Genomic DNA, 15,731 nt, shown 5'->3' with positions numbered 1-15,731 from the left:
TACCATTTTTTTTTCAGGAAAAGACCATAACCCCAATTTGACCCATGATCAAAAGGTGGTCACAGGGTATCTTCTCTAGGACAATAAATGTAATCTCTACTGGTAGCAAATGTTATCCTTCAGCATTGTAGTAACTGAGTTTAATGTATCATTCTCAAGAATAATTAGTTTAACTAGGAAGATGTCAAGATAATCAGTTGAGATTCTGCCTGTCCCAGGTCTACACAATGTCTCTATGAGGAGACATCAATTTGTGAATCTCTCAATGGATTTCATCAAAGAAAATTCACTTTCAAGCTACAGTGGTTTCTGCACACTTCAAAGGCCTTTGGGAACCTTGGGAGGAAGTGATCTCTTCATTTCAGAATTTGTGCTATAAAAGGAAAGGATAATTCAAAATGATCTTTTCAAAATTTTGGTGCATATTTTTCTTTCTTTTTCATAGAATAGTTTTCAAAGAGTTCAGAAAAGGAGAGCTAGAAAATCTTGGAATAAAATTCTATATGCAAAGGGAATTCATTAAGAGGGCAAAACTTTCAAGAGTGGAATTCTGAAGACACACACAAAAATATCCTGCTTAAGACAAGAGTATGTGGCTGAAGAAACCAATGTGGATGGACAGAGAACTCATCAAGCAAAAATAAAATTGCATACATATATCTTTATGTATATGTACATATATGTAGGCATGTAAAATTGATATATGTAAAATAGGTATTCATCTCTCTCTGTCTTTGTCTGTCTGTCTGTCTGTCTGTCTATCTGTCTGTCTCTCTCTCTCTCCCCATGTATAGATCAGCTTTCTCTGTCTTCTCTCCCCTTTGATCAAAGAACTACATTTTGGATCACTAAACCCTCCCAAAGATTTCCTCCAGAGAGGACTCTTCACTTTCCAAATACAGCTCAGCTTGGTTTGAACTCGACAGAACAAAATGCTTCTGTACCAGTGATTCCCAGGTGTCTCCCCCTCCTCTCTGACCCTCTTTGCAGCTTCCTTTTGTGTGTTCTATTGTCTTCCCCCCTTAGATTATAGCCCTTTAAGGACAAGGATTTTTTTTTCTTTTGCTTGTGTCCAAGGACTTGTCATAGTGCCTGGTCCAAAGTAAATATTTAATACATGCTTATGTGTGTACACACACAAACACATGTGCATTACACATACACCTATGCACATACATGTGTGTGCATGTATACATACAATAAATGATTATGATATATACATGCATGTATGTATATAAACACACAAATTAAAGATAAAAAGGATTGGTGCTTCTGAAAGATATACTTTTGTATACATACATGTCTATTATTGTGCTTGTATGTGCATGCATGTATGCATGTGTGTGCATTGTGCATGTGTGCACATTGTGTATGCAGCTTTATATGCATGCATATATATGGGGTAACTAGATGATGCAGTGAATAGATTGTCAGGACTGAAGTCAGGAAGATATCTCTCCAAATTTAAATCAGGTTTCCAAAATGTGATAGCTGTGTGACCCTGGTAAAGTCATTTAACACGGCATCAGGTTCAGTTGTTGTCAGAACAATAACATATATATACACACATAGAGGAATATATGCAATATCTAGATACATATACACATGCATAATTTATATATACAATAGAATCACAATGTATCTCTCTATGTGAATATGCATGTATTGTGTGTTAAATATAAACATAGATGTATGCCTACATATTCATGCACAGACATTCATATACCATCATGTATGCACTCATTGAATAATGAAGCGAGAAGGTTGCTGGATTTGGACTCAGAAGAATTTGCTCATGATCCTGGCTCTGTCAATTTCTACCTGTTTTACCTTAGGCAAGTCATGAAGCCTCCGTAATTCAATTTAGTCCTCCAAAATGAGAACATTTGACTAATTGTCATCTAAGGCCCATTTCAGTTCCGTATTCATGGCATTCTGAAAATGAGGGCAAGGTTCAGTAACTGGAGATGAATACAAAATCAAGCCACACTTGTGTGATAATCAGCTCAAAAGCGCAGAATTGGAATCAGTAGAGTCCAGTAATAGAAACAAAGAACAGGCATGTTGAGTTTAAGCTGAAGCTAATAGAAAGGGAAGGATGGGACCTCAACTGCTTACCCACCTACCAACCCTCACTGCAGTCAAATAATTAGAATAAGACTCCATCTTCAGGCACCAAAAGAATTGGTACTTTGTTTTTAGACAATCGCTTCATGATTTTTCTCCCAGTCAACTGGAGGGTCTTTAAATCAAGGGCTGTCATTTACCTTCCTATGTAACCTGAAGGCTTAGTATAGTGCCTGGCACATATTAAGCACTAAATCGATTTTTGTGGACTGACTGGTGAAGCCAGTCACCAGTCAGTAATTAGCCAGTAATTAGCCAAACCGCCATAGTAATCTGAACAATCTTTTAAAAATGGGAAGTGTGTTCCGTGCAAAAGGATAAAGATGTTCTGTAATAATAAAGAGAATTAGCATTAAATGTAAAAATCGAAGACGAGTGGGCTTGACATAAATACCTAGTACAATCTAGAATATGTCATTCAAGAGAGGTGGATCTTTAAAAATGGAAGCAATAATCACCGAGAATTGGCAGAAAGGCAGAAAGAACAAGCAATTTGAGAACTACTTGATTTTCTTTCCTTTTTTTCTTTTCATGTGGTTCCTAGACAAATACATGAAAAGAAAGCTATACATATAATAAATTTGGATTTGACAAAGTCTGACCTGATATCATTCTTGATGCATTGGAGGGTTATGAGTTAGTGAAGTTAGAAGAAAGTGAAACTAATTGAACGACTGCCCTCTTTCCCTCATTTGCATTAATATTTCAACATCAACTTGGAAGAACTGGTATAATACCAAAAAAGCTGTCTTTGGTCCGGTGCTATTGAACATTTTTGTCATTGATTTGGGATAAGAAATAGATAGGCAAGCTTATAAAATTTTCAAAATGACAGAAATATGAAAGGTATGCATAAAACTTTGGACGCAGGGATAAGGATTTCCACTATATATTTGCACAAAGAAATTGGTTGGGGGGCAGGTAGGTGGTTCAGTGAATGGAGAGGTGGGACTATATATGGGAGGGCTTGGGTTCAAATCTAGACTTTCCATGTGTCTCTGGACAAGTCACTTAATTCCTATTGCCACTCTTCTGCCACTGTAGTGATTCTAAGATGAAAGGTGAGGGTTTTTTAAAAGAGAGACAATTGGTTGACTATTAGGATTATTGTCTAGAATATTCTTATTCAAAAACTGCTTATACTGGAGTGGTTTTAGTTCATTTCAAGTGTGTTATTTTTACGTTTTTTGATCCTCTGCCCTAATCAAATGCTGCCTCACCCATGAAGTTTCCCATAAACAATAATAAGAATATATATTTTCCAGTGTTTTAATCTCTTTCTCATAAAATATCTGAAAAAATTAGAGCAAGTGTTGTCACTTCCAATTTATAAATGAGGAAGCTGGGCCTCAGAGAAACTTGTCTGCTATCACTCAGATGCTAAATCTTGAGGCTACAACTTGTAGTGCTTCTGCCTGCACTTTTTCTATGGTTTCCATTGTGTACTGACCATTTTGGACCATAACCACCTTTCTCTCTTCAGATGTTTGAAGTTTGAGTACCTGATTTTGCCTATACCACACAAAGGGAAGTCATAATCTCATCTCACATAATCACAACTCTAGGTGTAGTAGACTTGTTTCTCCATTTAAAGGGGCTCTCAACATAAGTCCCTGGATCTTTTCTCATATATCCATCACATCATAGTGTAGCACAAGACTGGGCACCAGCTTTAACACACTATGAAGAACTATTGACTTGATCTGAACCAAAATTGAATACCGAGCTGGTTGAGGTATGGATCCTTTGCCAGGGACTTGGAAAGTGAGCACTATGCTTGCTCACAGTAGTTCTCATCCAGATAAAGAAGGGTGTTCCCTCCCTCGAGTCATACACAAATGGAAGCTTGTGGGAGTCATCAAAATTCTATGAAACCTGCTTATGTTTCTAAAGTAACTGGATGATATCTAATGAATATGTGGTGATAATTGAATAAAAACTTCTCAGAATCAATATGGCTCAACGCCAAATAAGCAGACAATTTAAATAAGCTAATGGAAACATTACTGGCCAGCCTTCATATTATGTTTTCTAATTAAGGTAGTATTTGGCTGACACTGAACCAATTTATGTGTAGAAACCAAACAATTAAAAAGGTCACATTACAGAAACCTCTGCATTCTTCTATGCAAATGGAGTAAGGCAATATATAGGGAATTAACATGTGCAAACAAGACTGAACTTTACTACATTTACACTTCCAAACAGGAGAAGAACCATAGCACAATTTTGCCTCTATTTGCATTTGGTAATTGCCTCTATATAATTTGGAAACATATGGCCCCCATTCCAATTTAGTGAGTCTTCCCGGATTCACCTCATGCCTAGGATATCTAAGGGTAAACCCTTTTTTATTTAGTAAAATATTGATGTGTAGACCATGGGAAGCTATACCCTCCAGATAAGTATTAAATCAGTCTATTCTGGGATCGATTGCTATCAGTGATGACTCCCCTGTCTCATCCAAATTGTTGAAATAAAGTCATTAATTCTCCCTACTACTAACAAACAAATACTCTGTCAGTGGTTCCAACACCCATAAAATATACCTGAGAACCTAGATTAGAAAGGACAGGTTCCAAAGGAGACATACCAGCTTATATAAGTGGGCAATAGGAGAGGTCTGCCAATAGTGTGAAGAGCTCTTTGGTTTGCATTGTCCCATACAAATTAATATGTAGGGCACTCTGCTTGAAATCCAACAATTTATTTGCCACTCCAAGCATATACTCATCCTAAAATTATGCATATGGAAGCTACCTGCCAGATGTCATCTAACCCCCTTGGAACATCACATCTTGAATTTTAAGTTATTCTGGAGGTGAAATTCTTCATATTTTCTTTGTTATTCTAAATATCTTAAGAGTTGAATATATATATATATATATATTAGTTGAAGAAATAGAGGTGAACAGAAGTTACGTGGCTTTCCCAGAGTCATAAGTGCTATGACTAGATTTACCTGAAGTCTTCCTGACTCTAGACCCAGTACTTTTATTTACTGCACCAATAGCTGCATCTAACTGTAAATTGAATAGTTTAGGAGAAGTGAGATTATCATGGTTCCTAGAATAAAAAATAATAGAACAAATCGAGAACAGGATTTCTTAGAATTTTTTGTACCTTGAGGGGTAGATGGGTGAATGCCAAGGATAGGGTTGGAGGTTTCTGTTGAACATATCAAAACAATAGAAAGATATGGTTTAAGTGGGTAGAGGTCAAGATTTGGATTAAGGTCCTGCTTAAGAAGAATCTTAGGATACTGATCTAATTTTGGCAAGGTCCTTTGCAAATCTTGAAGCCATGTAACTTCAGTTTGCTTCTGTTTCTTCAGCTATAAAATGAATTGGAGAAGGAAATAGCAAACCATCCCATTGTCTATTCTAAGAAAATCCAAGATGGGATTAGAACAAGTCGAACATGACTGAAATAACTGAACAACAAATATAAATGCTTATTTCTCCTTTCCCCTTGTAGTTTCCTTCCACAGTCTTTCTTCAGTCTCTCATCTTGTTAGGAGTATAGTAATGTCTAATGTCTTGCTAAGATGATGTCTAGTTGTCTTGTATTTAGAAATAAGAATCAACACAGAACCAAAGAAATAAGTGTAAAAGGTGAGGTGATTGGCAAAATGTCTCATAACATGTTAATATTTTTTCTTCAATTGAGTAGCAATGTATGTATGCATCTTTATTATTCTACACAGTGTGGGTAAGAAGACAGTATTGTTATATTTTTTAAAAAGGATTGGATTTTTTGTCAAGAAACCTTAGTGAGGAGCCTATTTCTTTTTACTCTGTGTCTTTATACAACTCATTTTCCCTTCATGTTGTTCAGTTTTCATATTTTTAAGACTTGAAAGATTTGGGCTAGATCAGAAATCCATTATCTTTTTGGTCTATGGATCCCTTAGCAGTCTGGTGATTTCCTTAGACCTTCCTCCTCAGAATAATGTTTCTAAATAATAAGAAATTCATTGGATTACAAAAGAAACCTATTATTTTGGAATATGATAATAAAGTTGTTATATAAAAAAAGTTTGTAGAGTGCCAGATTAATAATGCCTAGACCTGTGTTGGTGCACCTATGGCATACATGCCAGAGGGGGCTACTCCCTTACCCCTCTCCACCGCACTTCAGGAATTTTTTTCCCATCACGCACCCCTCTGCCCAGTAGCCATGGGAATGCTTACTCCCTCCTATCTGGGGTAAGAGAGCAGTTCACATGTGGCATGTGGGTGTAATTTGGGCACTTGGTCTCTAAAAGGTTCACCATTACTACCTTAGACTAATAATCTTTAAGATAGGTTCAAATATTACATTCTAAGTTTCCTTCCAGCTCTGATATTCAGCATTATATTTTCTAAGGTCTCAACCAGTTCTGACATTCTATATTCTTTGTTCTAAAGTCTTTAGGAGATTGGGCATATAATGTTCTAAGATCTCTTCCAGTGTTGAATTTCTATATCCTATGCTACCATGACATTCTTAATACTAATATTTTATAGTTTAACATCTCTTTGATAGTTTGGCTCTGGTGGTATTTTATACTTAAAACATCAAGAACTTCATTAAAAGCCAGTGCTCCATGCCTCCTTGACCATTCACTATGGTAAGGACTGTGGCACCAGAGCTTTGCAGAATTTAAGTTCCATGATCCTCTTAGTTCAGCCCATGTGTCCTGAATACTTCTGGCTATCCTGATCAGTGCCTACTTCCCTTGTTCCTTCTTGCCTTTGATTCATTGACATCCACTATACTTCACATTTCTACCCAATCACAAACGTATCATTTTTCTTCAGATAAGTGAGGCCATTTTTCATTTGTTTTCTGGGGAAAGTCCAACTTATTACCTGAATAGGCCTCTGGGGCAGCAGAGGGTAATTAGGTTTCTTGCCAGGTTGACCAGCAGACAGAGGTAAGCTTCATACACCATCTCTAGGCAGAGTCTAGGGATATACCTGGAGATGGACATTTGGGTTTTCTGAGCATAGAAGCCATGCCCTGGGGTTCACAAGATGCTCTTGTTTTGTCTATTCTCAGTGAGAAGCCAAACTGAAACTAGAATAAAGTGGAAAAATCTGGGGACTGCCTTTAATGCTCCACACATGCATAGAATTATTTCTGATTTTTCTTCACAACTAGAAGAAACTCCATTTTGAAATATTAGTTTCATGTCTCTTTGGGGGATATACAGAAACTAAATAACAGTAAGGATTATTACATGGGTGGGGATTAGATTAGGTGATCTCTCAGGATCCTTATTCCAAAATCTCTATGTAAATATGATGGAGCATACCATACTGACAATATCAAGTCATTTCACTCTCTAGAGGAATAAGAATATGTGTTTCCTTCAAGGACCAACTCAAATGTTATATGTTAGAAGAGGCTTTCCTAGATTTCCCCAGTTTTGGGTAATCTGTCTCAAAATTGCTTTGTGCTGATTTCGCATCTATCTGTATAAACCTATGTGTGACAATGTTGTTTTTCCCTTCCCTAAATATCTTTCTTCCATCCTGTAATAGGGTCTTTTTAAAATTTATATTATTGTTGTCTGTATTTCCAGGACCTAGCACAGTGTCTGGAACATGAGTCACTTAATAAATGGTTGTGAAATTGGATTGAATTTAATGTTCAGGATTAGATGACTTCAGAGCAGAAACATTCAAAAGCAAAAACAAACAAAAACTCCAGCAGTCAGTTTCTATCTGATACTGAGTACTTATGGACTCAATGGCAAACAAAGGGTTCTTTCATCCATCCCCTGCCATCTTTTTGCTATATTATGCCAATATTGCTTTTTTAAACTCTTACCTTTGGTCTTGGAATCATTATTATATATTAATTCTAAGGAAGAAGAGTGGTAAGGGCTAGGTAATGGGGATTAAGTGACTTGCCCAGGATCACACAGATAGGAATTGTCTGAGGGCAGATTTGAACCTATGATCTCCCATCTCCAAGCCTGGCTTTCTATCCAAAGAGCCACCTGGTTACCAACATCCTTCAAGTCATCTCTTTGAAGTAGTAAGTACAGGACATTATTATGAGACTAGATAGCAGCTGAGATCAAGCTGGTAGGTGATGAATTACAGACATTATATGATGAGAACCATCTAATTAACGTGATTCCACACCATCTCCCACCTCCTACTTTGCTTTGGGGATAAAGTCATTTCCCCTTCAACTTCACCATGGATGATGTATCATTGTAACTTAAATTCTACCTGGTTATAAAAATATGGGAAGAGGATGTACCTGGTGTGGGGATATTTTAATGTGATAGATCCAATTCTTCAATTTCCTAAAATCTTATTCTGAGAAAAAAGTCATAATATTCTAAAAATAATTTCCTGTACCTTTGCCTAAAGAGTAGATGCAATATTGGTATTTTATGCACATGTTTCCCTAGTGGAAATATATGCATCATTTGAAGGAAGAGAAAGAGCCCAAGAAGGAGAAAAATCTTGTGAAAATAACATTGGCTGCAACTGATTTTTTCCCTGTTTCTTGCCAGGCCAAAGCATTGCTGAGTGTTTGTCTTGTTCTACTAGTCCAAAACAGTCACAAAACTTTGCAAAAATCAGGCAACAGGAAGAAATCCCACTTTGGTAGGCAAAAAAAATAAAGCCTTATCCATGCCACAAGGAGATATAGCACCCTATTACATGGCAAGCCATGAACGGAACTGCTACTTCCTTTACCTCCCACATTGTGTAGAAAGCAAAGCAACAATAATTTAATATACAATACTCAAAGGAATTCAGTATTCATGATTTTTTAAATTATTTAGACACAGCTTATGTGAGTCTTATTGAATAAAAATTTTAGAACAGTTTAGTCCTTTGAGAACGTCAGGGTCTTATTTTCAAATCAGAATAAATCAATTTAAAGTAAGTATTTATTTTCCCCCCAAACCAAGGACTCTGTAAGTCTAGGCACCTGGGTCTAGCAATGACATTTTCTAAGATCTTGGATTTTTTTGTACAAAATGTATTAAGGCCTTATTATAAACCATCAGTGGTTCATTTTTCTAGAATAGAAAGCAAGCCCTTTAAGAACAAGAATTATTCCCTTTTTTGTATTTTTATCCCCAACTCTGAGTACAATATTAGACCCATTATTGATATTATACAGTCATTTTAGTTGTGTCTATCTTTTCATGACCCCATTTAGAGTGGTTTGCCATTCCCCTCTCTAGTTCATTATTTTTTAGATGAGGAAAATGAGGCAGATAAGTTTAAGTGACTTCTCCAAAGTCATACAGCTAGTTAGTGACTGAGGGCTGGATTTAAACAGCAGCTAGATGAAGAATTGCAATTCACAGAAATTAAGTAAATTGCCCAAGATCACACAGTAACTTGGATATCATAATTTGAACCTAGCAGAAAGGTGGCACAGTAGATAGAGCACAGGGCTTGGAATCAGAAAGATTAATCTTCCTGAGTTCAAATCTGGGATTTGATACTTACTAGCTGTGTGACTCTGAGCAAGTCACTACTTAATCTTGTCTGCCTTAGTTTCCTCATCTATAAAAATGAGGCATAGAAGGAAATGGCAAATCACTTCAGTAGCTTTACCAAGAAAACCCTGAACTGGGTCATAAAGAGTCTGAAATAACTAAACAACAAAAATCTTTACTATATGACAATTACTTCCTGAATCAATTCATTGAACTATATCATTTTACTTATTATTATTGTATATGTCTAGTCACTTTGGCAAAAATTCATCCAACATGGAATTAGAGAATCATAGAGTTTAAAAGAACTTCAAATATTTCCTAGACTATTCTTTACTTGAAAAGAAAATCCCTCTACCACACCCAAGGCACATTGTCAGTCATCCTCTGCTTAAAAGCTTATATCCAAAAAAGTATAAATTTAGGACCCTAAGTTTCAATGACCTTCATAGTGTGACTTCTACTTACCTTTGTATTCACGTCATGATAATCCCCGTCCATTCTTCTGGCTTCATTGCTGGTCACATTGCTTCTGCCCCACATCCCATAAATAGCCTCCATTCTATATTTGTCTTTTGGAACTGTATAAGTCCTACAGAGGAAGAGCTCAAGGACCACCAACTCTATGAATACTGTTCTCCTCTGATAGCAATGGTCCTTCACTACTCATCTCTCCCCAAGCATCTTAATTAGACTTTCACCAAAGTACCAACAATTTAGAGCTTGAAATGGACCATAAAGCCATCTGTTCCAACTCACACCATTGTTTTATAGATGAAAAATTGTGGTTCATAGAAATTAATTGCCCAAGTTCACACAGTAATGAGCAGAACCAGAATTTGAACCTATATCCTTGGGACTCACATTCAGCATTTTTTTCATTCTGCCATGTTGTCTCTTCCAATTGCATTCCCTCTTAGCATAAAGCCATTTTGGCATATGTATTGTCCCAATTGCTAAATTGTAAGCACTTTGAGGGCAGGGACTATGTTGATTTCTATATTTATATTTCTAATGCCAATCATGGTGGCTCATGTACAAGACACTATATCAACATTATTTTAATTCAGTTAACAACATGTAATATACTTGAAGAAAATAAAATTGCATTTCATTAGTTAAATTAAACTTAAGATTCTAACTAAGGCTAGCCACCATCTCCAGTTTGTTTGGTTTTTTTCCAGTCATTAAAGTTGCCTGTAAATGTGTATATAAATATGTTATATATACATTAGAACTGATATGTCAGGTTGTCTCTGGCAACAGTCCATTTATATATACCAGACATTGAGATGATCCAATTCAACATTTCTGCATGCGGTTCAAGTACGGAGAAACATGTGCCAACGATGTGGCTTACTGGCAGAGAAGCCACTTGTGCAGAACCTCTTATCAGAATGCAGATCAGTAGAGGCTGGTAGGTTCTTGACTTCCCTGGCCTGGAGGGTCATGATGCCCCCTCCTTCAGATCCCCCTGCTGACTACTCCTTTCTAGCTAGGCTTTATATTTAAAGTCTAGATCAAAGTAAGCAGTAGAAGATTGGGCAAGACTGATTTTTCCAAATTCTCTCACACTTGTGTTCTCACAGCCCTCTGGAAAGGTGTTCAACAGGTTTATGAGTCAGAGCAAGTTTAGATTATGGATAAAGGATAGCTGTTGGCTCCCTGGTAGAAGGGACTACATGTTAATTAGTTGATTCCTCCTCTTTTCCTTAAATTCTGCCAACAGTCAGCTAAGTACTTATATGTTGAACAAAGATGTTAGTTTATGAGTATACTGATCGAACTTAACTCTCTGATGTGAAATTTGGAGCTGAAATGAATAGAATGAACACTCCATATGAATCTGGAATTCCTTAAGAGTCTCAAATCTGCTACTTACTCAATGTGTCATCTTAAAAGAATGAATTAATTGAGTAGTTGAATAAACCATTGAATAGAAGAAATGGTGATTTGATGAGCATTGTGCAAAATACTTGGCATCCAAATAAAAAATTTAGATCCTTCTTGCCTTAAGGATTTTACATTCTAGAAGGGAGAGGCAATGCACATATGGAAATGGTGGCCAAGGGGAATTTTGATCTTGGGAGTTATGGTAGAGTTGAAGGGAGCCATAAAGCAATAAGTCATACTGCCCTTTCCAGAAGCAATTATAATATTGATTTGTTTACAGGCAGTCAAAACTGATAGGATTGAGAGTAGCAGGGCAAATGGCAAGGCATCCATGTGGACAACTGGTTGTAATGCAAATCTTGGGCTGGCATAATATAGTGGGCAAGATCAGCTTGCAATCACCAGTCAGCACAATTCAGTTCTAAATTGAGGTTCTAAAGCTAACTAAATTATCTCCCTTGGGGAGGAAGGGTGAATGCTCACTGTGCAGGTCCAGTGTTGTGAGGGAAGGGACCAGTGGCAAAGAAGATAATGAGATATATGACCGGACAGGATGATGAGAATGATTTGAGGCTGCTTAGATATAAAGGGTTAGGTAAATCATTTTTCTCTAAGCCTCAATTTCTTCCTCTTTAAAATGAGGTTGTGGGACTAGATGATCTCCAGGGTACCTTCCCGCTCTAGTCTATTATCCGTTGGTTCATTTATTCTGTTGATTTTAAATATAGGCAGAACATAGCTAAATAAATAATTTTTTCAAACTGAAGTAGTTTGAAATTGGACAATTTAAAGCAAGGGAAGGAGAGTCAACAAACCGAAATTGTGGTTTTATTTAGCTTTCTATTGCCAAAGATAATGATGTCAATGTATGTAGGCTTTTGTTTTGTTCAGAGATGGTAGCTCATGAAATTGCTTCTATGGAATTTGGTACCCTAGTGCAAAGTACAAGACTTGTGAAATCTGAACAGTCTAATTATCCAGTGCCTGCATATCAAGGCAGAAGCCTTTAATTAAACAAGCAATTAACCTTGGCAATAGAAAGAGCAACAAAACTTAACTTATTGATTTGCTAATTGTTCTTCTCCATGAATTTTAGCTGGCTGTAGAAGGGACAAGCAGAAGGTGGAGAAGAAATATTCTTTCATGTGCTCCCTGTCACTTGGGTTTTGTCAGTCTTCATTTTTCTTTGTCATCTTTTGTTTTGTTTTATTTTGTTTCAGTTCCTGAAAAGATAATGGTGATTCTTTATAGGATTCACAAGTAGAGCGCATTAGTTATCAGGTACACAATCCTTTTCCCTTTTAGAAATTGCATAAATTTTAAAGATCTAGGTGGCTATTTTTTCTTTTTTTACTTTTTTTTGTGCTGGCTAACAATTTTATTATTGATTTAACAGACATATAGAAAATTTGGTCATCAAATTTTCAAATGAAAAAGAGCTATGAATGAATTAGAATCCAAATAGAAGTTAGAACAGTCAAGTCAGTCAATGAGTCAATAAACTCCTATTATGTGCCAGCCATGATCTTAAGTACTAAAGATCCAAAAAGAGACAAAATACAGTCCCTACCCTCTAGCATCTCACAATCTAATCAGGGAGATAAGAAGGTTGCTAATATTTCTAAAACTCACCTAGTTCTAGTTAATCCCAATGCTGAAATAATAAGCAAGGTCTCATTTCTTTGGTTGTCTCAAGATTTCCTTAGATTCTCTACCTTTTGAGGAGTGAATGTCATTTAAATTAATTGAAAAATAAAAAACCCTCCACCTATCCTCATGGTGGCAAAGATCATGTGTCACTCTAGCTGTCATTGAAAATCATTTCATGATTTGACATTTATACCCAAAGAACCTCAACACCTATTCCCAGGGAACTTACCGTGGAGAGCTTCCTGCTCTATCTCAGGGCCTTGGTAGATTAATCAAACTGGATAGTATTGTCTAGAAAGCATAGTGAGAAGCTGCACCATTTTAGAGACAGGAGTAGCTTGGGTAGATGCTAACCATTTTTTCAATAAAAAAAAAAATTTTTTGTGACTCAATAGGAAATTAGGGGAAGTTGATGGTTGGGAAGGCTTTCTGAAACAAACAGATTTCACAACCTAATACAGTATATACCTGAAATCCTCAGGCTTTAATCTCTAACTATGACTAGAGAGAAGCTATCAAAGTGTAATTTTCAAAGTAACCCATTAGGTTTACAAACAGTACAACTGAGAAACTTCCACTGAATTCCTGACTCACTGGTCTCGTCAAGGTGTATAGGTGATAGCACATTTTCAAAACTCGTGCCAATGGAACTTCTATTCTATAAGGGCCTCTAAACTGAAGGTTTTCTGATTTGGGGGGCTCTACAATATACTAATATTGATTGGCTAAAGAGAAGACTGGCTAAATTGAAAAAGATCAGCAAGGGGATAGATAGACAAAGTTTTTGACTATCTAAGCTCAAAGATAAATGGATCAATTGAGTTATAGAATGGTTGAATCATAGATCCTTCAATAGGAAGATAAGAAGGAAGAATAAGAGAAGGATAATGAGAAACAGAAGATGAAGGAAACAGAAGAAAGAGAAGGAAGAGAAAGAGGAGGAGGAAGAGGAAAAGGATGAGGAAAAAGAGGAAAGGGAAAAGTAATAGGAAAAGAGAGTGAAAGAATAGAAGCAGTTGAAAAAAAGAACAGAAAAGGAAAAGGAGAAAGGAGAAAAGGAAGAAAGATGAAAAGGCTATTTCTGCTTCCATTAGTCCAGCAACCAGTCAGGACAAGGTCAGCCTAGAAAGCCTTCTTGATCTGTTCTTAAAGGCACAAATATCTGAGTGGTTTTATCTCTTTTACTTTTGGTGCTGATTAAACATTATTAAGGAATGTATTTGAAGCCAAGTATCTTTGCTTCATTTCTGTGAATAACCGGGTAGGGAGCAAATATATGTTTTATTATTAAATATCTTTAATCCAAATGCTGAATATTATTAGCAGCTTTTGAAGGCACAAAATATACCTAAAATGCATGGAATACTCTAAACAGTTATAAATTCAAAAACCAGAGACCAGAGCATGAAAACTATACATTCTAAATTTACATGTCAATTGGAATGGGATGGGGGAGGTTGCTTTGTCTTAAGCACTAGGTCTACATCTGATAAGAATATTTTCTAAGCAGATTTTTTTTCTTCCACCAATACCTTTCATTCTGTTTTATTCTCTCTCTCTCTCTCTCTCTCTCTCTCTCTCTCTCTCTCTCTCTCTCTCTCTCTCTCATTCTTCTCCATTTTCTTCTTTCCTCTTCCCCCCATCTTCATGCCTCTGACATCCTTTCAATTATCTAGTCTAATCTAAGTAAAATAGATAAACATGATAGAACACACAAGGAAGAACAGACCATTTTGGAAGGGAAACTGATTTTGGGTATGAAATAAGGCAGTGAGAAAACAGATCAATTAAAAAAAAATATATATATATATATATGAAAATTTGAATTCCTGGAGCTGGGACTCAAAATGGCAAAAGGAAGCCTGTTTCTATTTCCCTGTTTTTAATTGCATCCCAAATGCAATTTTTTCTATTAAGGGTCTAAAGCCTCCCCCCAAATGAAGGGCGAGCAGCATCAAGTTCAGATTTCATTTTCTTTGATTAGAGAAGTAGACAGTAATCACCTTGGTTTCCTTAAAAACCCCTACCCCATTTTCAATGTTTAGTGGTAAAAAATAAAATTATAAACATGCTCTTCCTCTGGATGTTTTTAACTGACTTTTGGAAGTTGCCTTTCTTTCTTCTCTGCTCAATCATTTCACAATAGTAAAGAAATCAATTGAAGACTGATGTACACCCCCAAGGATATATCCTTTGATATACAAGGCCATAGAAAAGACAATTAATGTGACTTTTTATTTGTCCATGAACCCAACCCTTTCCTTGTCTAGCCTTCTAGATCAAAACTAGCCTGTTTACTTTTTTGGTAGTGGCGGTGATGGGGAATGAGGGGAGACATCTAGGCTTGGTTCATCTTCCTTCTGTCACTGAATGGATGACTTCACTCCATGGGGATGGAGATGCATGGCATGGCATTTCCCACCCTCTCAGGTTAAGAAAAAGAAAGGCAGTCATCAGTAAAAGGAGAGGAGCTGAAGTGATACATTCCAAGGTTACTTGAATAATTCAGCTCCTAATGTCCTTTGCCTACTGTCCTGGTTCAACTACCCCAAATGAATATATTTTTGTTGCTCTTGTTTTTCCCCTTTCCCCAGCAATT

This window comes from Monodelphis domestica, chromosome 1, assembly GCF_027887165.1.
Source record: "Monodelphis domestica isolate mMonDom1 chromosome 1, mMonDom1.pri, whole genome shotgun sequence".
Taxonomy (NCBI): Eukaryota; Metazoa; Chordata; class Mammalia; order Didelphimorphia; family Didelphidae; genus Monodelphis; species Monodelphis domestica.
The sequence above is the reverse complement of the archived record's forward strand: the minus strand, read 5'-3'. Positions refer to the sequence as shown.